Source organism: Taudactylus pleione, unplaced genomic scaffold (genome assembly GCF_031769625.1).
Source record: "Taudactylus pleione unplaced genomic scaffold, aTauple2 ptg000203l, whole genome shotgun sequence".
Taxonomy (NCBI): Eukaryota; Metazoa; Chordata; class Amphibia; order Anura; family Myobatrachidae; genus Taudactylus; species Taudactylus pleione.
Genome location: NW_028284605.1, coordinates 2,970,000 through 2,991,580, shown reverse-complemented (window position 1 = coordinate 2,991,580; position 21,581 = coordinate 2,970,000). Strand labels below are relative to the sequence as shown.

Here is a 21,581-nt window from a genome sequence, read left to right as displayed (position 1 = left end):
AACTCCTCCGGTGGAATCTTATGTTTGGACTGACCTCATTTGGAGATCTAATCATACCAGATGCTGAGGGAATATAAAACATACACACACACACACTTTATTCAAAACAGCGCAAAAAGCAAAAAAAGTAGATTTCATAAGAAAATATGTTTAATCCATCATCAGTGAAGAAGTTATTTGTATCAAACATAGGGGGCGATTCAATTCAGCACGAATTGAATAGCGCCGGGAGCTATTCAATTCAGTGCGCTGTGTGGTCAGAGAATGCCGGTTATCGTGCCTTAACAAGTGCCGGGTGCGCGGCTGTTCGCACCGCACTAAGAAGAAAAACAGCTGCGCACCTGGCGCTTTGGTCGGAATTCTCCTCGCATCCCATGGGGGGTGCAAGAAAAAATCCTTAGCCCGCCCAATCATCGCACTGAATTGAATAGCTCCGGGAGCTATTCAATTCTCGTTGAATTGAATCGCCCCCATAGTATCCCCTCTCAACGTTTAGGGATCTTAGGGTTATACCTCACAGTGGGAGATAGCAATAATTACAGTATGTGTGCATTTACTATGATGGTGTCACCAAGACATTCAAGAGGGTGTATATAAGCAATACACAACAATAGATGGTGTATATAACAAAAACATACATACAGGAAAGTATAGGTACCCATATATCACATGGTTGCTAAGCAACCTGAAAGAGACACTTAATGTATATACCACGTTTTACAGGTATCAATAAACATATATCTTCCATAGGTTCCCAAGATAGCTAAGGACTACAAACACATTTTCATACAAAACACTAATGGCACACGCACACAGAAGTGTGTTCGTGTCCAACCTTAAACATATAAAACAATAAAATAAACAAAAAATACATACAAATGTGTCAACATACATCTAACCTCCTTGTGCTTTAAACAGCCCTTTTAGTCGCTCCATGAAGCAAATCAGTAGTGCTGAGCGTATTTTTGTGCAACCCTTTCCCTTCAAATGCGTCTAATCCACAAAGCAAATAGGACACACAAGCAGCTTCCGCTGATTAAAATTATATGCGGCATGCCTATATTCTGTGTGCGACTGCATCTGCATGCAAAATGCTATGTCACAGTTGCGGTCACTGTAACATTTCGCATGCAGATATAACCACAGTCGCAGATACAGAATATAATTGCTGAACAAAATTTTAAGCATTATGTATCACTACAACAACAGTAACTGTAGCAAAACATCACATATAAGCTTTAAAGAAGTGGGGAAGTAACTGTTACATTGAAAGATAGATACCAAGATCATGGAAATGCAACACAGACATTTTAACTTTAAGGTAAATTCAAAAATAAATTACTTCAACAAAGCCTTGCAATCAAGGCAGGCGAGACATCACTAGGCAACCAACAAGGAGAAGTCCATGTTTCTCTAGCTGTTAATGACACCTTACAGATCACAACTAAAGACTCACCAACAAGAGGCATCAGAGCTTTGCTGTCACCAATCGGTCCGAATCAAAAATAATCCAGGTTAGGTTTTGGTTCAGAGCTCGGTTCCCACAATAGACCTGCACAGAAAGAGAACACATTATTAGGAAATTTCAAGTCTACAAAATTATCACAAGCTTTCTTAAATATTTGGAGGAATTAATTCAGCAAAACTCTAAGGGTGGTATAAAATTGCATCGTATCCCTACGCGCCTGACACGAGCTATTAAATTTTTGCTACTATCGGGCGCGATCAGCTTCCGACGCACCATTTCAGCTTGCAGCCCCAAGTGACATGTTTGAGCGCCCAAACGGCACAGTGACAAAAGTCAGACACTAAAGTTCGACATGTAAGAAGGTCGCCAAGGTCAAAAGTTCGACATGAAAATGGTTGACTTTTTTTTTTCTCTTTATATGGGTTAGGCACTTACTGGAGGTTAGCGTTAGGCACTTACCCAGCTGGTTAGGCACCAGGAGGGAGGTTATGCACCAAGGGGAGGGTTAGTTGTAGATTAGGGCTAAAAAAGAAAAAAGTTGTCGACCATTTTCATGTCGAACTTTTGACCCTGTCGACCTTCTTACATGTCAAAATTTAGTGTCTGACTTTTTTCCATGTAAGTATTGACTGTCTAACATCTGGTGTCTATCTAATTACTGTCTCTCTCTTATACCACACCCGTTTGGGCCCGCTAACAGGGGCTTTAGATGGGTTTAGCCATTTTACGTGGCTAAATCTGTTGCATTTGGGTGTGACATGCACGATAACCGCAGCACTCTCGCCTGAACGGAGGAACATTTGAATTACTCTGATGGGCGGCCAAAAAAAAATGTAATTCCCCTCACTGTGGTTTTGCCCTGTTAAGTTTCCCTGTTAGTGCACCCAAACAGCAGACTTATTACACACTTCTGCTCACCACCTCAAGAGGGTGTGAGCAAAAATGTGTGCACCTGCCGCTTTTTTGTCCAAACAATTGAATTGCTGTCAGGCGCCCATTAAATGCTCTAAAGAAAACCAATTAATTCCCCCCAATGAGTCATAAACAGACCCCTTTGTTCAATACAATTACCCCTGCAACTGTTTTATAAACTCTTTAATTATTAATATATATATATATATATATATATATATATATATATATATATATATATATATATATATATATATACACATACACACACACACATACACACACACACACACACACACTTGCTAAACCTAGCTAACTAGACAAGCCAAACCAGCCACCCAATTAACTGCTCATGACAATTCTGCAATGCACATATTAAACATTTCTCCAGGTTATTAGTCTTGGTGAATCACTGAGTGCAAGTGTCAGTGGGACAGGTATCTCCAAACAGCAGGTGTCCCAGATATTGGGCTTCATGTTCCCACTAGTAGAAAGCAAAATAAAGTGTAAAGGCATAATACAAGGTCCAGCGAAATAGAATTCCCATAAGAATGCCTGGGACAGCTATAATTTGATAGGCTATAATAGCTTGTATATTGCAACCACATATGCAAAAAATCATTTAAAAGCACTGTCATAGTAAGACTGTGATGGGTAAATAAAACAAACATGAGCTATACATGTTCCAAAAAGTAGTTTTAATTGTTTTTAAGCCATTAACATAGTTTTTATCTGGTATATAGGTCTAAAAACTTCTGCCACGCACCTTTTTGCCTGGTATAAACCACTGTTCCCAAACACTACAATGGTCTTCATTTTGTAGTGACCGGGGCTGAACAACTATTATCATCATCAATAATAATGTGTTATTTTAAACCTCAATTTATTGGCCATTCGTGTGTAAGGTACCGCAGTGCTCTAGAGTACCCAGAGTGTGCAAAACAGGACATGCATACCAAAGCACATAAGGTAAATAGAGGCAAACAAAAGGATAGGGAAGGCCCTGGCCCTTTTCTGCACGTCAATTGAAAAATGGCACAGCTGATAAAAGAGGTGCAAGTGTGACTCGGAGTGGAGATTGGGACAGCTGTAAGGTGTACATTAGTGTGGGCAGTACAGGGAAAAGAAGGGTATGAGTGAATGAAGAGATGATTTGGAGCGTTTAAAGATTTGAAGGATTTGATTGGGTGAAGTAGGGAACTCCATAAGTAGATAGCGGCACGGGAGAAGTATTGTAAAAACAGTAGTGGGATGTAAAGCCGTGTACACACTTGCCAATATTTTGAACGATTGAATGATAACGATATCGTACACACTATCGGCCAGTGTGTATGCGGTAAATGACCAAAGATGCACACTCCCACTGGTTGTTTACGATATCCCCAGTCGGCTGTACATACAGCCCAAACTGGGGATATTGTGAACGATGCCATACTGAATGCAGCATGGCCCCGCTCCCCCCCCCCCCCCTTTGCTGGACGGCATCGGCAAGTGTGTAAGCACTTGCCGATACCGGCACCCCCCACCGGGCCCGCATATGAAGATATCGGCGCATACACATCATGTAGTGTGTATGCGGCTTAACACTTAAATAGATCATTGATCACTTTGAGAGTCTCAGCGGAATGTTGGGGATGGAAGCCCGGTTGCAGATATAAATGTATCTTGTAGTGGGAATTAATCTAGTTTCTACGATAGAGCTAGAAAATCATTTTGTACAGATATCCATATAGTAGAGATGACACCTACCTACACTGTCTCCTCCCAGAGATTTCTTAGCAATCTTATTGATGTGGGATAAAACGCTCACCATACAATTATTTGGGCTGTTATAAGGGAAATTTATTACATCATTAAGGTTGGAATATGATGGCATTTGAGCAAGATTTGGGGGCTCATGTAACAGCTTGCGACTTGCAGTCACTGTGAGAAAAACATGGGAATACTTGCAGGAGATCCAGCAGCGGCTGCAAGTCGCAAGCTGTCACATAAACCCCGTGGTCAGGAAAGGTCAATAAGAAAACTTACAGATATACTTAAACTTTTTTTTAAAGTAAGTGTACTGTGATAACCCCCATATGAAGTTCAAAATCAATTTTTAGTTAAATATTTATTACATAATGTATTTTAAAGAAAAGCTGAAACCAAAACAGCTCTAAGATAGACAGATATAAATATATATATATATATATATATTTCTGTAAATAATTATTTGAATACAGTAAGGGTGATGTATCTATAAGAATTTATGCATCTGTGATTGCTAGTATAATCAGATTGCATTCCAAAATGAGTAAGAGCTCTGTAGCAATAGCGGACACGCCCTGTATTAATGAATAACCTTGTATGACATGTTTCTGCCTTCCAAAATCTATTTTAGTTCAGAAGCCAACATTAAGCAACAAAGCTCACACACACTAGGGAAGACAAGGAATAAACCTGTTACCTGGCAAAAACTAGTAAGTAGGAGGTAATTCCATTCTGTGAGCAACAATGTGTAGTGTCTGCCAGAATTCACATTGATAATGTATATGTATATACATGCATACACACACATTTTGTTTTGTTTTTCTGTCTTTTGACATTCTGATGAAGGGGCGTGTTGCCCCGAAACGTTGATGATTATGCAATAAACCACATTGTTTATTTATTTCACGTGGAATACACACACACACACACACACTAGTGTTCACGCTAGGCTGTTTTAGCAGATGCCACGCCCTGCCTAATATTTAAAGGGCAAACAAAATGCGCCCTGCCTTTTAGCAGCACCCTGCTAAAACAGCCTGGCCACTGCCGTTCTTCCGCAGCATACATAGATGCCGTGCGCATCTACTCACATTAGAGAACACCTCCGCAGGTGCTAGGCACGCCCTATTAATGACGCCACTGGCTTGTCACACCCCCAAAAGTGACTTCTACTGTGTCGCACAGCTCCCAACAATGACAACGGCAGGGCCACGCCGCTTCAGCGGCCGGCCATGCCCCCTTTTCGACGTGCGCATATGCTAGTGCCCCCGGTCATCAGTGCCCTGCCCACAACTGATCCTAGCGGGAACACTACACTACTGTGCAAAAGTTTTAAACAGGTGTGTAAAAAATGCTGCAAAATAAGAATGCTTTCAAAAATAGAAGTGTTTAGTTTAATTTTATCAATTAACAAAACACAAAGTGAATGAACAGAAGAGAAATCTAAATCAAATTAATATTTGGGGTAACCATCCTTTGCCTTCAAAACAGCATCAATTCTTCTCTAGGTATACTACAAAGTCAGGTATTTTGTAGGATTAAAGCCAGGTGTATGATTAACCAATCATACCAAACAGGTGATGAGGATTATAATTTTCATAAGTAGTTTGAAGCACATTCATTAACTAAAACAGAAACAGCTGTGTAGAAGGCTTTAAACTGGGTGAGGAACAGCCACTCTTATGCTGCAAAGGTGAGGTTGTGGAAGACAGTTTCATGTCACAAGTCATACACCATGGCAAGACTGAGCACAGCAACAAGACACAAGGTGGTTATACTGCATCAGTAAGGTCTCTCCCAGGCAAACATTTCAAAGCAGACTGGGGTTTCAAGATGTGCTGTTCAAACTGTCTTGAAGAAGCACAACGTTGAGGACCGTAGACGCAGTGGTCCTCCAAGGAAACTTTGTGCATCAGATGAAAGCGGCATCATGCTTTCTTCCCTTTGAAATTAGAAAATGTCCAGCAGCTCAGAAATGGCAGAAACCAGTGGGACCCAGGTACACCCAACTACTATTCGGAGAAGTCTGGCTAGCAGTGGTCTTCACGGAAGAATTGCGACCAAAAAGCCATACCTTTGACGTGGAAACAAGGTCAAGCGACTCAACTATGCATGAAAATATAGGAACTGCGGTGTCGAAAAATGGCAGCAGGTGCTCTGGACTGATGTGTCAAATTTTTCAATATCTGGTTGTAATAGAAGACGGCTTGTTCGCCGAAGGGCTGGAGAGCAGTACAATAATGAGTGTCTGCAGGCAACAGTGAAGCATGGTGGAGGTTCCTTGCAATATTGGGGCTGCATTTCAGCAAATGGAGTTGGGGTTTTGGTCAGGATTAATGGTGTCCTCAATCCTGAGAAATACAGGCAGGTACTTATCCATCATACAATACCAACAGGAAGGCGTCTGATTGGCTCCAAATTTATTCTGCAGCAGAAAAATTACCTCAAACATACAGCCAATGTCATTAAGCACTATCTTCAACACAAATAAGAACATGGAGTCCTGGAAGTGATGATATGGTCCCACAGAGCCCTGACCTCAATATCAAGTCTGTCTGGGATTACATGGAGACAGAAGGATTAGAGAAAGCCTACATCCACAGAAGATCTGTGGTTAGTTCTCCAAGATTTTTGGAACAACCTCCCTGCTGAGTTCCTTCAAAAACTGCGTGCAAGTGTACCTAGAAGAATTGATGCCGTTTTGAAGACAAAGGGTGGGCACACCAAATACAGATTTGATTTAGATTTTTCCTCTGTTCATTCACTTTGCATTTTGTTAATTGACAAAAATAAACTATTAACACTTCTATTTTTTTTAAAGCATTCTAACTTTGCAGCATTTTTTATACCCCCTCCTTAAAACTTTCGCACAGTAGTGCGTGTGTGTAATATATATATATACACATATATATAATATATATATATATATATATAATATATATATATATATATATATGTTCCAGTGAGACCGGCAACACACACTTAATCAGTACAGTCCAGAGTGCAGGGCATGAAAGTAGAGGCATGTAAAGAAAGGAGCCAGCACATCCAATAATATGAAAAGTAGAAAAAATTTATCCACATATGAATTAGTGCATCCAATTAACAAGCATATTCAAGAGAAGGCATAAAGATATTTGGGGGTATCGAGTTAGCAGCGCTGAAGTAGCCACTTGATGCCGGCACTTATCGTGGATTTTTTTCGGGACCTGATGTGTCCCGAAAAGTGACGTTTTTTTCAACCTTGCAATGGCAAAAAAAAAACATATGTCCATGAGCTTATCACGGATCCTGTGTGTTTTCAGCCGAAATATCCTATTTTTTTGTCTGAAAGAATAGGATATGGAGAAATTAAAAAAATCGGTAAAAAATCCCTGTTTTCCGGCCCCCAAAAAATATCTGGTATAATTGGGTAACCCCCCCTTTGTCTTCAGTCCGTATCATATTTTCCACATGAAAAGAAGTTCATATACCAAAATTGGCATCCATAAATAATTTTTTCCCCCACTCACAATTTACTAAAAGTCAATTTGCTTTCTTTCTTATTTTTGTTTAATTTATGCTAAATTATGTTCACTTGTACTTGTCCACAAAATAGTAACAGTGTGGGGGGAATACAATTAATTTTGGGCGCTCATAGCTCCAGTCTAAAGTAAAGGGGCCTATCCATTAGGCGACCTGAAAAACTGAACGACTAGCGTTTAGTACTGCAGGTCACCTAGGTGCCATCCCTGCACTGAACGTCATTCAGTGTAGGAGACCGACCTCCTATCTGCGAACATGTGGAACCTGACTATCGTCATCAGGTTGACGAGCATGTTCCATAGATGCTTCAGCGTCGGCAAGGACCCAGCACGAGCATTGCTGGCCCTTGCCGGCTATCCAATAGACGACTTTCTGAACAATCCGACCAAAATCTCCTGGTTTTGGTCGGACCATTCAAAAGTAATCTAATGGATAGGCCCCATAAGAGAGCTATTTGAGTGTATGTGCCGCGGACATTCATTACTTATTGTGGATTTCTGTTCACAGCCTCCTGAGGTGCGAGAAGAAATCCACCCAAAGAAGGGATTGTGGGCGCCTTAACCACATCGCGCCCGGTTTATGGGCACCTTGATGGGATTAACTGCTTTACATGGCTAATCCCCTGCATTTTGTAAAAGTGATGGCACTCGCGCCCAATGGCACAATCGAATAGATCACACGACTTTAAACGGCAGCCGCGATAAAACAATTGAATTCCCCCTGTTGGTTGAATAAACTTTAATATGTCAAGCCACATTAAGGACAATGTACAAGGGCTGCTGTTTGACAAACTTGGCTTTCTGCTTTTCTTTATAAGTTCTATTTGTCATCTATAGATTTTTTTTTTATCATGATGGAAATACTACTACATTACATGACAAAGTTTGACGGTTTGGTTATCGTGTATAACTCTATTCAAATAAATAATGGGTAGTAGGGGTGGGCAATAAGCGGCCCTCCAGCTGTTGTAGAACTACACATCCCAGCATGCCCTGCCACAGTTTTGCTACTTGGCCATGCTAAAACTCTTGCATTGCATGCTGAGATGTCTAGTTCAACAAGAGCCGGGGGGCGGCTTATTGCCCATCCCTAGGTTAGAGTATAAAGCAGAGGTGTGTATGATAACACTTCTTACAGTCAATGGATCCCTAGTTGCATCGCAAACAGCGCACACACGGTTAGATTTGGCTGCGCACAGCTCAGGCTTGGTTGAAGCCTGTTGGTGCAATGAATAGATGAACATACATTCATCAAATAGTGATTGTCAGACTATTTTTCACAAGGCCCAATAAAGCTGGGTTAATTGCCAGCACTGTTACATTTCAAATGTGTATGGGCACCTTTACTCAGTCACAATTGTATTACATGATTCATTCAAATTGTATTTTATTAGTTACCCATATCCATAAAAACAAAAAAACGGTCATTGCTGTGGGGGGACAGCAAGCATCTGCAGTTTCTAGACAAGTAGACATGAGAGTAAAATATATACACCCATGCATGTTTTATTACATTCCAAGAATTAATGGATTACAGGATTAAATGTGGCAGCCCATACAATCCACACATTGTGACAGACTAAGCACTTTAGAAAACAATGAAAATATGTCCCAAATATTTTTAATCAAAAACATCTTTTCAAAAACGAAACAAGTTTTGTAGAAAGTAACCTATAGTGTACACGTAACTGTCCACGTAATGCCTTTAGGCCCCCCATACATCACCAATTGATTGTGTATAAAAAGCTTTCCCTTTTTCAATCGATTGCAGAGATACCACAATCGATTGAAAAAAGGGAAAGATTTTTATACACAATCGATTGCAAATTGCTGCAATCAATTGCTGATGTATAGGGGCCTTTAGTTTGTGTTCATACATAGTTTGAACACACTGGCAAAACACCTGTGCTCCAAATGACGCCTCATTCTGCTAAAATGTTATGAAACCATGGAAAAATCACATCTTTCCTAGAAATATACAGACACAAAATGTATGTTATACAAATGTAACCTGATTGCTTTGATAGGTAAATCATTTAACTGATTTAGAAAGAAGACCACCAAAACTTTGAAAACTGAAGTGAACTGTACATTATTTTCACATTGTGTAAAAGTGTATTGCCAGTGGAATTGCTGCCATGTGATGAGTTTATAAAATTCCAGCAAGTTTGACTTCAATGCTCTGTGATGGCTGCGAGTTGCTGGTGTTTGGACCATTTCCAGGAGAAATCGCAGCCGCCACCAAAAGGTGGTTAATTTGTGGATCACATATGCTGTAGAACTACAGGTCCCAGTCTATCTAGTGCTCACTCAGATTGTGGTCTGCAAAGCTGGGTACAACCTGATGATATATCACCCGTTCCATTGAATGGGCAATATATCTATAGTGCATAGCAGGGTGTGTACAGCGGATAGGTCTGTGAAAGACTTGTTTACAGACATATACCATTTGCTGTGCTGCACAACAGATAATCTAAATTTAAATGCCCGCCCAGTTGAACTGTTAAGTCCGACACATCGGGCAACTATTGGCAAGTGTGTATACACTTAATCGTCAGATAGTATGTACCCAGCTTAAGTGGTACTGTAAAAAAAAAAAAAAGACGACATCAGTGATAAACTTATTAAGATAAAATCAGTTTTGAGTGCCAGCACACAGATATACAAGTGTATCATTTGAAATTATTCAGCACAGTCTTCTGGTGTGTTCTAGTCGCATCACATTGTGATGGAGACACATTTTCGGCAGAAAAAGACGCACAACGCTAGCAGAGTAGCACGGGACCTGGCAGCTCACTCACACCAGGCAAGTCGTGCTGTGTGGCGTATTGAGGCTAGATGTATGAGGACACATCTGTACATTAAGTATTCAAAATGAATAGCTTTTCTAGGTTGTCCCTTACATAAGAGCCAGCAATGTGCATATAGATATAATATACCAGTCATGTCCCTCTAAACAGTATAACACAGCGGCCCTGTTCTTCCACGCAAGACATCAGCATTTGCACATAAGGTAGAAATGCTGAAATAATGCTAAGACCATAACAATAATTGCAGCAGTAGCAGCATACAGCACATTTTAGGATAAGGTAATGCCCTTCACCATTTACTTATCTTAAAGCCTCAGTATTTCTATGATACATACCATTGCAAGCAACACAGACAACTCATGCAATTGCATGAATTTCATTGAGTATTCATGGACTTCCCCCATTATATCCTCCTATATAGTCACATGCCATCGCTGTAAAGCTACCCTACTCCTGGCTTGATTATTTAGAACTGGCTCCTACCATTTGTAGCACCAAGGAAAACATTCTATAACATTATTACAGGCACTCTTTCACACATAAATCCTGCTTAGGCCATCCCTGGGGCGCGACTCTCAATACATTAATAGCGCAGCAATATAAAACAGTAGGCATAAGATATATAAGCACGGGATGGAGTTCTAAATGGTTTCCAGTACAGCACTGCATAATGGGCTGTCCTGGAGAGTTAAGCTCCAAAATGGACAATTTGCAGACAGTACAGGCACAAAAGTGAGGAAAGGTTTGAAGCCTGAGTTTCTTTTAAATATTTTATTTTTTATTCAGCAAGCAGAGTGGAATCCACCCGATCCCCCAAAAATGAACGTATTCCACTAACAAAATTATGTTCTGCAATTAGTTTTCCATCTGATGTGTATACACAGTAGGTACAGATTTGTCCTCACTAGTCTTTGCTGCAGTCGTGCCAAACAGCTCCTCTCAGCGCGCTTGCTCCTGAGACACTGCTAGCACTCGGCGTCTTTTTTTGGGGGCAAAAATGTCTAAGTAGCAATACGCTCCAGGAAACACTGCTGATTTGGATTTGATATGTGACACTTGTATATCTGTGTGCAACTGAGTCAGCATGCGAAGTACGCTTATTTCCACGCTAAGTTCCGTTCACAGACTAATGGTGCGTACACACGGTACAACTTTTATGAGCGATTTGAACGATATCGTTCATATCGTTATCATTCACTTTTTTGCAGTCACCAAACTGACAACAACCAACGATGCGCATTCCCGCAAGAACGATATCTATGGTCTTTCATGCATGCAGGCTAACTTGGACAATTTTGTAAAGATTTGCCTGTAAAAAGATAGGTATCTATGATAGCTTCACTGAAATATCTATCAGTGTGTACAACCAATATCGTTTGACCTGCACTACAGAAAGTTGGAGGGAAATCTATCAACGATATCTATGGTTGATTAATTTGTTCCGTGTGTATGCAGCATAAGTCACACACAGGTATACAAGTATCACATATCAAATTCATCAGCACAGTCTCCTGGTGCGTCCAAGTCACATCGCATCTTATGGTGCATACACGTGGTCAGATTTTATGAACGATGAACGATTTTTACAACGATTTGAACGATTTAATCAACTATGAAAGATTTCTGACAGTAGTAAAATGAATGAAATCGTCAAAATCTGACTGCAGACAGTCTGTGTCAGAGATCATTATCTGACATGCGGGAACACGCATCGTTCGTTGATGCATGTCCTACATGTCAAAGATATGAACAATTTTTACAATCGTTATCATTCATATCTGACCGTGTGTATGCACCATTAGATGCATTTTCTGCAAAAAAAATGCTCGACACGGAGCAGAGTTGCACGGGACGTGCTGCATGACGTATTAAGGCTAAATGAGAAAGGATACATCTGTACGTCAGAGTCCTGCTCTTTCCTTGCAGCAATTAGGGTTTATGTAGAACTTGAGTTTGGGATCCACGTGCAGAATGCAGTGCCCAAAATGTGCAGCATGAAAAAATCACAGAACATAGCATTCATGCCCAATCTTGTATACCCTCTAAAGTACATGTATGTGGACTCATTACTGAATAACTAATCCCTATTTTAGTAAAATATTAGATTTCTTTTTTAAGTAAAAGAGAGCGGTTGTAAAGTCCATATATAATTACGTCAGCATCTTATTACACCGCAAAAGAAAAGAGATTGTTCTTCCAGGGAGAAGCATAACCATTTCATCAGCTTCCCCGATTAGCATCAACATAATACATGCTCTGAACTCGTACCATTCCAGAGAGGCTTACACAAATGCCACCTTCTAATCATGCCCTGCTCGAGAGGGCCAATCACAAACAAATGCTTCTGGAGATAAAAACAAACAAAAAACCACATTTAAACTGTCCGCATTCTATAAATCAAATACGGTATTCCAGGAAATGTGACACTGTTACACAGATATTCATGCTAGAAATCAGACCTCGCTTTAATCAGCAAACTATTTTGTATATGAAAATGACTGCCACTAAACATAAAAAACAAAAACAGAGCAAAAAGCTTAAATAATTAGCAAAAAATGCTGCTCTAACTATGTTCTCCATAAAGTTTTAAAATACAGCAGAAAACAAACAAAAAGCCTAAATCCAGTAAAATATGGCTGCATTCTGGTGACCTTATCATACACATAGGTATCATTACAAGCTGTTTCTTCCCATAGTTACTTTGAAGAGCTTTGCTAAACAATTTAATTAGATAATTTTACCTGGGTACATTTGACAGGGTGCTATAAACATTGAAGGTAAAAGAAAAATCAAATCTGTAAAAACCATAAATTCCAAGTACTAATCATAAAAGACTCAATGGGCGGAATTCAATTGTTTAACCGGTCCGGATCTCCCGTCTAAAGTGACAAAAGATCGCGGGCTGCTATTTAATTGCGGCAAATTTTTGCTCTAATCGCGCCCAAAGTGGTCGGGTTTAGCCACGTAAAGCAGCTACCCCCGACCAAAGTGCTGGGCGCGACCGCAAAGAGTGATGTTTGGGCGCCCAAAAGGTCACTTTTCACACATTTCAGCTCTCTCCCCCCTGGGGCTGCGAGCTGAAATGGAGTGCTGACAGCTCATCGCGCCCGACAGGAGCAACAATTGAATAGCTCAGTCGGGCGTGATGGGGGCAGGAAACAATTGAATTCCGCCCAATATCTGTACAGTTATCTATCACCTCTTTTCAGAGCTGGTGCTGTTTTCCCAACACTTGTTTTCCCATGTCCACATGCATATTAATGGATCCCTTCTTGAGAGATTATATATATATATATATATATACATACACATACATATATATATATATACATACACACACACACACATACATACATAGCCATAACATTAAAACCACCTGTATAATATTGTATCCCTCATGCCACCAAAATAGCACCAGTCGAGGTCTGGACTCCACAAGCCTTCTGAAGGTGCCCTGTGGCATCTGTCGCCAAGACGTTAGCAGCAGATCCTTCATTTCCTGTAAGTTGCAAGGTGGGGCCTCCATGGGGGCGATTCAATTCAACGCGAATTGAATAGCGCCGGGAGCGAGCTCTCGGAGCTATTCAATTCAGTGCGCTGTGTGCTCAGAGAATGCCAGTCATCGCCACTTAACATGGGTGTTAAGGCACGTTAACCGGCATTCACTGACCAAAGTGCCGGGCGTGCGGCTGTTAGCACCACGCTATGCAGAAAAACAGCCGCGCACACGGCACTTCGGTCGGATTTCTCTTTGCATCCCTAGGGGGGTGCGAGAAGAAATCCTTAGCGCGCCCAAACAGCTCGGTGTATTGAATAGCTTCAGGAGTCCCTCCCCTCGCTATTCAATAGCGCGTTCAATTGAATTCCCCCCCATGACTCAGAGCTGCATTTTCAGCACATCCCACAGATGCTCAATTGGATTGAGAATTGGGTAATTTGAAGGCCAAGTCTACACAGGAATGGTTTCAGAAAAATTTGAAGGTCAAGGTGTTGAAGGGCACACTATCCTGCTTAAAGAGGTCACCGCATCAGGGATAATGTGGCTATGAAGGGGTGTACTTGGTCTGCAACTATGTTTAGGTAGGTGGTACGTGCCAAAGAAACCTCCACGTGAATGACAGGACCCAAGATTTCCCAGAGCACCACAATGCCTCTACTGGCTTGCCTCCTACCCAAAGTGTCATCTCTTCCCAGGTAAACGATGCATATGCACCCAGCCGTCCACATGATGCAAAAGAAAAATGTGATTAATTAGACCGGCCACCTTATTCCATTGTTCCTTGGTCCAGTTCTGACGCATTTGGGGTCAGCATGGGCACTGTGACCGGTCTATGGCTACCCCGCAAGCTGCGATGCACTGTGTATTCTGTCACTTTCATATCATATAGGAAATGAACCTCAAACTGTGGAGTCTGAGGTCCATTTCCTATATGAATCCAATCAGTGCATTACTTTGCACACCTGGAAAGCCTGAGACACTTTCCACTCAGACTAGCACCCTTACTACATTGGTTTAGAGCATAGTAATATGCACACCAATCATAGGCACAAGATAGGTAAGTCCTGCAAATATTTAGACTGTGTAGTCCAGCTTTGGTTCATTTTTGGGGCGTGGGTCCCCCTGGATTGCTTTGGTTGATCTGTTTCAGGGCACCGCATTATAACACATTTTTCTTTTATAACACATTTTAACCCTTCACTGTTTGTTTATTATACATGTACCTCACACTTTTTTATTTTCATTCTTTATATGCAGCAGTAGCTGCTCTTAACTATCTCTTTTACACTGCACTTTAACTGTGGCGGTGCCCTGGGGCGGCTTAGCTGGGCCAGTTTGGAGGTGTCCTGCGCTCTGGATTTGAACCCTAGTATGTTAGTGACCTACCCGACAGAGGTTACCCGGATGTGGTGAGTAGGCCCATAACGTTGGCCAAGATTATGCCAAAAACCTCTATTCATTGCAAAAATGTATTTATTTATATACAATCAGTTAATTTGGAGTTGAGCACCTGTATTTCTTCTTTTTGTGCACTTTCATATCATAGACAGCTTTAACTTTTTCAGCAACTTGTGCTATAGTAGCTCTTCTGTAGCATAGGACCAGATGGGCTAGTCTTCACTCCCTACACGCATCAATGACCCTGCCGCTGGTTCACCGGTTGTCCTTCCTTGGACCACTTTTGATGCTCCGACCCAGTCATCTAGCAATCACAATTTGGTCCTTGACAAATTCACTGAGATCCTTACGACTGCCTATTTTTCTGCTTCCAACACAACTTCAAGAACTCAGGGTTCACTTGCTGCCTAATATATCCTAACACGTTGACAGGTGCCACTAGCCGACTGTGAAAAGACTGCACTATCACGACATTGTAATCGTGCAGTCGTTTCACAGTCTGTGCTATGCCTACACTGAATGATCAGTCTTTCAGTGCAGGCACCCTCCCTCATCCCTGAACATGGCCAATCTGTCATTATCAGCAGATTGACCAGCATGTTCGGGCGATGATAGAGGTCAAAAACGAACACAAGAGCACGCATCGCTGGTCATTTTCTACATTTTCATGGCCGATTTGTGAACGATTAATGAATGAACGATATTGTTCAATTGCTCATTTTGATCGGGTAGTGGATACCTGCCTTAACAAGCTAATCAATGCTATTCACTTCTCCTGTCAGTGGTTTTAATGTTATTGCTTAGGTAGCGTTCCCGCTAGGCTGTTTTAGCGGGGCGCTGCGCCCTGCCCTCCTTCTGGAGGGCAAAAAGCGCTCTGCCCTCACCATGCAGTGCCCCGCTAAGACAGCCTGCGGGTGCAGTCTTCACCCGCGGGTGGGGAAATATGCGGCGATCCGGTCACCGCCGGTGAATAGACGGTGGGAGCATGCCCCCGGCATCGTTTCTACCAATCAGCAGCGCTTGGGGGCTGCCCGGCATGTCTGCAAGTGCCGGGCACGCCCCCAAGAGTGACGAAAAGAAGCCGTGTCTTAAAACATGCCCCCTTTTCAATGACCACGCCCCCTTTCGGGTGCACCCGCGGAGGTGCCCTCTAGCTCCAGCGCCCTGCCTGTCGCCGGAGCTAGAGTTAACACTACTTATGTACTTATGTAGTGTTCATTCTAGAGGGGCATGGGGGCAGGATGCCTGACCAGCAAAAGGTCACCCAAAAGGGGGCACGTCCTTGAGATGTGCCCCCTTTACTTCACTGTAGGGGTGTGCCTAGCATAACAGAAATGCTGGGCTGGCGCAAAGCTCTTCCTACAGTGTGAACATAGGCGGATTGTTTCAGCACAACCTCCCCCCCCCACCCCACGGGAAAACTGTGGCCTTTTGGAAGCCAGTAGAAATTATGGTTTGTCAGTCGCACAAGATATGCCTTATCAGTTCTAAGACAATAATAACCCCTTTAAATAATCGTGCAATCAAGGGGGTGCTGCCATGGACATACAGATTCAATAGCCACAAAGGAAAAGAGAGAGAGGGAATGAAATGTCCAAAATTGGTACACTTTGGAAGCCCCATACTTCTGTCTGAGGAAGTCCTGGGGGCTCCAGCAATAGCACACCCATAGAGGTATATCTTAAAAAGCCTTAACATCAGATCAGATGTCATTCACATGTAGGCTTATGTTACTACATATAAACATAAGAAATCCATCTTAAATGCAATATAACTAGACAATCTCTAATAGTACTGTAAAAGTACAAGTATTTTGCATATCTATAAAATATACTAAGTTATTCACCTCTTCTAGCAGAATATTAAAAGTATATGTCAAGCGTTTCGTTCCTAGCAAACTTATACAGGTATTGTCATTTGTATGATATCGTGACAAACAGCAGTCCACTTCCACTTAGGGCTCAACATAGGGCACGTTACAGAAAAATTGTAGCAAGAGAAAAATCACTCTAGCGAGAGCACTGTTCATTCATACAACATAAAATCACATTTCCAAACTCGTAAATGTAAAAGCAGAAGGTAACCGTTGTCCGTCTAAATCAGGCTGCTTTGCTCGCTGGCTCAGTTTAGGAGATACTTTTCCCTTTTTTTTTTTTAAATTATCAGGATATGTGATTTTATCTTATTATTTCACAGCACCACCTACAGTAGCTGCTACAGGATCCAACACAGTGATGTCACTGTAGCTCAAATGACTGCACTGTCAGCTTTGGGACATGAATCACATCCTAAAAAAATGCTACATATTTTTTCTGCATGATTCATATATGAAAACGTAAATTTAGAGATTTATTATTACTTCAGGCTTACACCAAAACTGAGTACACACTATCATACGATTTATCATCCAGTCTCAGATGGTAACGATATCACAACGTATACCAAGTAAGCCCGATCCATTATTCCCAGCTGTTGTTCATCGCATTGTCCCATCTGCTATCCTGCATGTCAGATGGGATGATGCAATGAAAGCGTGGTGTAGTTACATGCAGTGTGTAACGTTACATCGTGCTGTTGTACACCGGATCAATGTAGTGTGTCCGGCACGCGTAATGTATCATTACATTGTTCGATGCATTGCTGGGTCGCACCCTCATTCAGGAGTGTACCCAGATTTACACATACATTATTTAACGCTTTATACGTTCTGGTGACTTAACACAGGGCTCGACAAATCCCGAACACAAGGTCGCCATGGAGACAAAACTTTAGTCCTGGCGACCAGATTTTACAAGAGCCAGGCACTGTGGGAAAAAAAGCGAATAAAAAAATAAATAATAAGTACACAGCTCTCCTATTGGTGGTTACTGGATTGGACAAAATTATGTAGGTCTTTCACAAGGGGGAATGCATGCTCACCACATTTAGCCACTGTGGTGTCTCCCTTATGCTCACAGGGAGATGCATAACTACTGACATGGAAGTAGGAAAGCAAAAACACTGCCAGTGCAGAGGAGTGTGACCGTCGAAAGATAATTACCTGCACTGAAGAGGAGAGTGACCGCGGGGAGCTGCAGTTCTGCCAGCAGCACTGCTGGTTGGGGAGGAGAGTGACAGTCAGAGAGCAGCATCACTACCAGCGCGGGGGCAGAAGGTTACCGCTGGGAGCCGCAACACTGCCAGTAAGGAGAAGTGTGACTGCAGGGGAGCTGAGGAGGAGAGTGAGCATGTGGAGCTGCAACACTATCGGCATGGAGGGGAAACAGTGATTGTCGGGTAGCTGCTTCACAGCCAGGAGCAGAGGAAGATAGTGGCCACCAGGGAGCTACAGCACTGCCGATTGGAGTGGAAGAGGGTGTCCTCTGGGGAGCTGTACACAAGCTGGTGAGTATGTGGTTTCATTACAATTACCTCCCACTATAGTACTGTTATTAAATGGAGGCACTCCTGTGGTGGCACACTGAACTGGGGGCACTTGTGTGTGGGGAACTCCTGTGTGGCACACTATGAATTGGGGGCACTTGTGTTTGGCAGAAGTGAATGAAGGGCCCTACTGTGTGGCATACTATGAATTTAGGGCATACTGTGTGGCATAATATGAATTTGAGACATACTGCATTGTATATCATCAATTGGGGGCATACTGTGTTGCATACTATGAATTTGGGCCCCACTTTGTGGCACAATATGAATTTGGGCCCTACTGTATGGCATATTATGAATTTCTGGGCACTACCGCGTTATATTCTGAATTGGGGGCAGGTATAGGCATGTGGCAGAATCTGAAGAACTTATGAAGAAGCATGTGTGGGGGTCTGATGGCATGTGTGGAGGTTGAGGGGCATTGAAGGGACATATATGGTGGTCTATACAAGTTTTCATATATTTTGGTCGTAGACAATGGTCTGGCTCCTAAATTTTACAAAAATTTGTAAAGCCGTAACTTAACATAATATTATGGTTTCATGTAGGTGTGATAAGTAAACATCAATGCCTGAACTGAACTTATAATTTAGTGTGGTATGAATGCTCTTCTTCTATAGTAAATTTCAATATGACTCAATATTATGAGCTGCTGGAAACCTATTTTATTAATGGTTAACTTAATGCAGTGTTGGCTAACCTTGACACTCCAGCTGTTGTGGAACTATATATCCCAGCATGCCCTGCCACAGTTTTAGCATGCCCTAATAGCAAAACTGTAGCAGTGCATGCTGGGTTATGTGGTTCCATAACAGCTGGAGTGTCAAGGTTAGCCAACACTGACTTAATGAGCACTAGGGTGGAATTCAATTGTTTCAGTCCCCATTCGCACCCGGCAGAGCTATTCAATTGTTGCACCTCAACCGGCATTTCAACTCGAGCCGAAATGCGCGGAAGTTACCTGTTTGGGCGCTCAAACTGCACTATTCGCAATCGCACCCAGCACTTTGGTCGGGTGTAGCAGTTTTACGCAGCTAAACCCGACCTCTAGGGCGAGATCAGCAAGATAATCAGCTTTAAATGCCGTCACTTTAGACTGGAGATCGGGCGCGCTAAAACAATTGAATACCGTCCCTACAGAGCAAGAAAACAAAAAACATATTGGGGAGAGTCAATTAAACGGGAAACGAATGGCGCCGGGAGAGAGCTCCCGGAGCTATTCGATTCACCGCAATATTTATTCAGTTGGAAAGTGGTTAAGTCAGAGAATGCCGGTTCTCACAACTTAACCTGGGTGTTTAGTAGCGAGAACCGGCATTCTACAACTGAAGTGCCGGCCGCGAGGCTGTTCGTGCCGCACTAAGCCGGAAAAGTCGGATTTCTCCTCGCACCCTCAGGAGGGTGTGAAGAAAAATCATTAGTTGGACTAAACAGAGCTCTAGATTAAATAGCTCTGGAAGCTCCTTCCTGCGCTATTCAATTCTCATTGAATTGAATAGCCCCCATTGAAGCAGTAGCATTATACAGAAGTCCAGCCGTTATGGCAGCGTGGCAGGGTCTCTTATCACAATGGTACTGGATTAAGGTGATCATTGACAGACTTTATGGAAAATTTACAAAGCAGAGGCTTCTGTAAGCCGCTGTTCCCGGTGGTTTGCAGTTCTATATTTAAAACAGCACTCGCAGTTAGAGTAAGGCCCGGCGTGCTTAACACTGACTGCGGGTGCCATTTTAAATGCTCACTTGCAACCCGTCGGGAAGCAGTGGCTTACAGAAGCCGCTACTTCCTAAATTCTCCCCTTTAACTCAGCACTGTGCCCGAGACCCTTTTGATTTGGGTACCAGTGACCAAAACGCGAAATGCAACAATTATTTCATCCATATGTACACTTATTACCATTGTTTATTAGAGCACCGTCAATTTACACAGCACTGTACAGAAATTTTTTTTTATTCATGTTCGTTTCTACCCCAGAGAAGTTAGCCTAAATTCCATAACATATGAACACACACACAATTTAATTTTGGAGTGTGGGATTAAAAGCACCCAGAGGAAAATACACCCAAATACATGGATAACATATAAACTCCACACAGATAGGATCCTGATAAGATGAACTTATGACCTCAGTGCTCTGAGGCAGTAATGTTAACCTCTATGTTACTAGGCTGCCCACCATGTATCCTAACACACAATTATATGAAAAGATGGACACTCACCCAGACACTGATATATTTTGCATGTGTCACCCAAAATCCATGTAATCCCAAACCTACTACAAAAATAAGAGTTATGGTATAACATACCTTTGTTAACTCTTTTTCTTTGAGGTCCATGGGGTCCACAGCCATTACGTTGGGTATGAATCCCGGTCACCAAACAGTTAATACAAACGAGCTCTCTGCTCCCAGGATGCACCGTGTTTCCTCCTCATATACCCCACCTCCTGCCTCAGGTAGCCAGTTCGTTACCAAGCTCAAGCAGGCAGAGACAAACAAAGGGTAAGAAAGAAAAGACCTATACTTACGAGTCCAGACTCTCAAGAGAAGGAACTACGGAAAACCTCCCCCAGAACTACAGGTGCGTCTGGGTGGGTGTCCTGTGGACCCCATGGACCTCGAAGAAAGAGAGTTAACAAAGGTATGTTATACCATAACTTATTTTCTTCTTCGGGGTCCATGGGGTCCACAGCCATTACGTTGGGGATATCCCAAAGCACTAACCCTATGGGCGGGGTCGCTCCTGACTCTCGGAAGAGAGGAGAATCCTACGCCCGAAGGAGGCATCCTGAGAGGCA

General features: G+C 42.3%; 1 protein-coding gene across 1 annotated transcript in view; it reads right to left on the bottom strand.

The window, feature by feature from the left end:
- The window catches only part of TAOK1 (TAO kinase 1), a 120,618-nt gene that overhangs the window by 74,604 nt on the left and 24,433 nt on the right, over positions 1–21,581 (bottom strand). Inside the window, exon 2 of the mRNA XM_088477759.1 lies at positions 1,457–1,552. The gene's annotated coding sequence lies outside the window, so the exon portion shown is untranslated. The remainder of the gene's footprint in view (positions 1–1,456; positions 1,553–21,581) is intronic.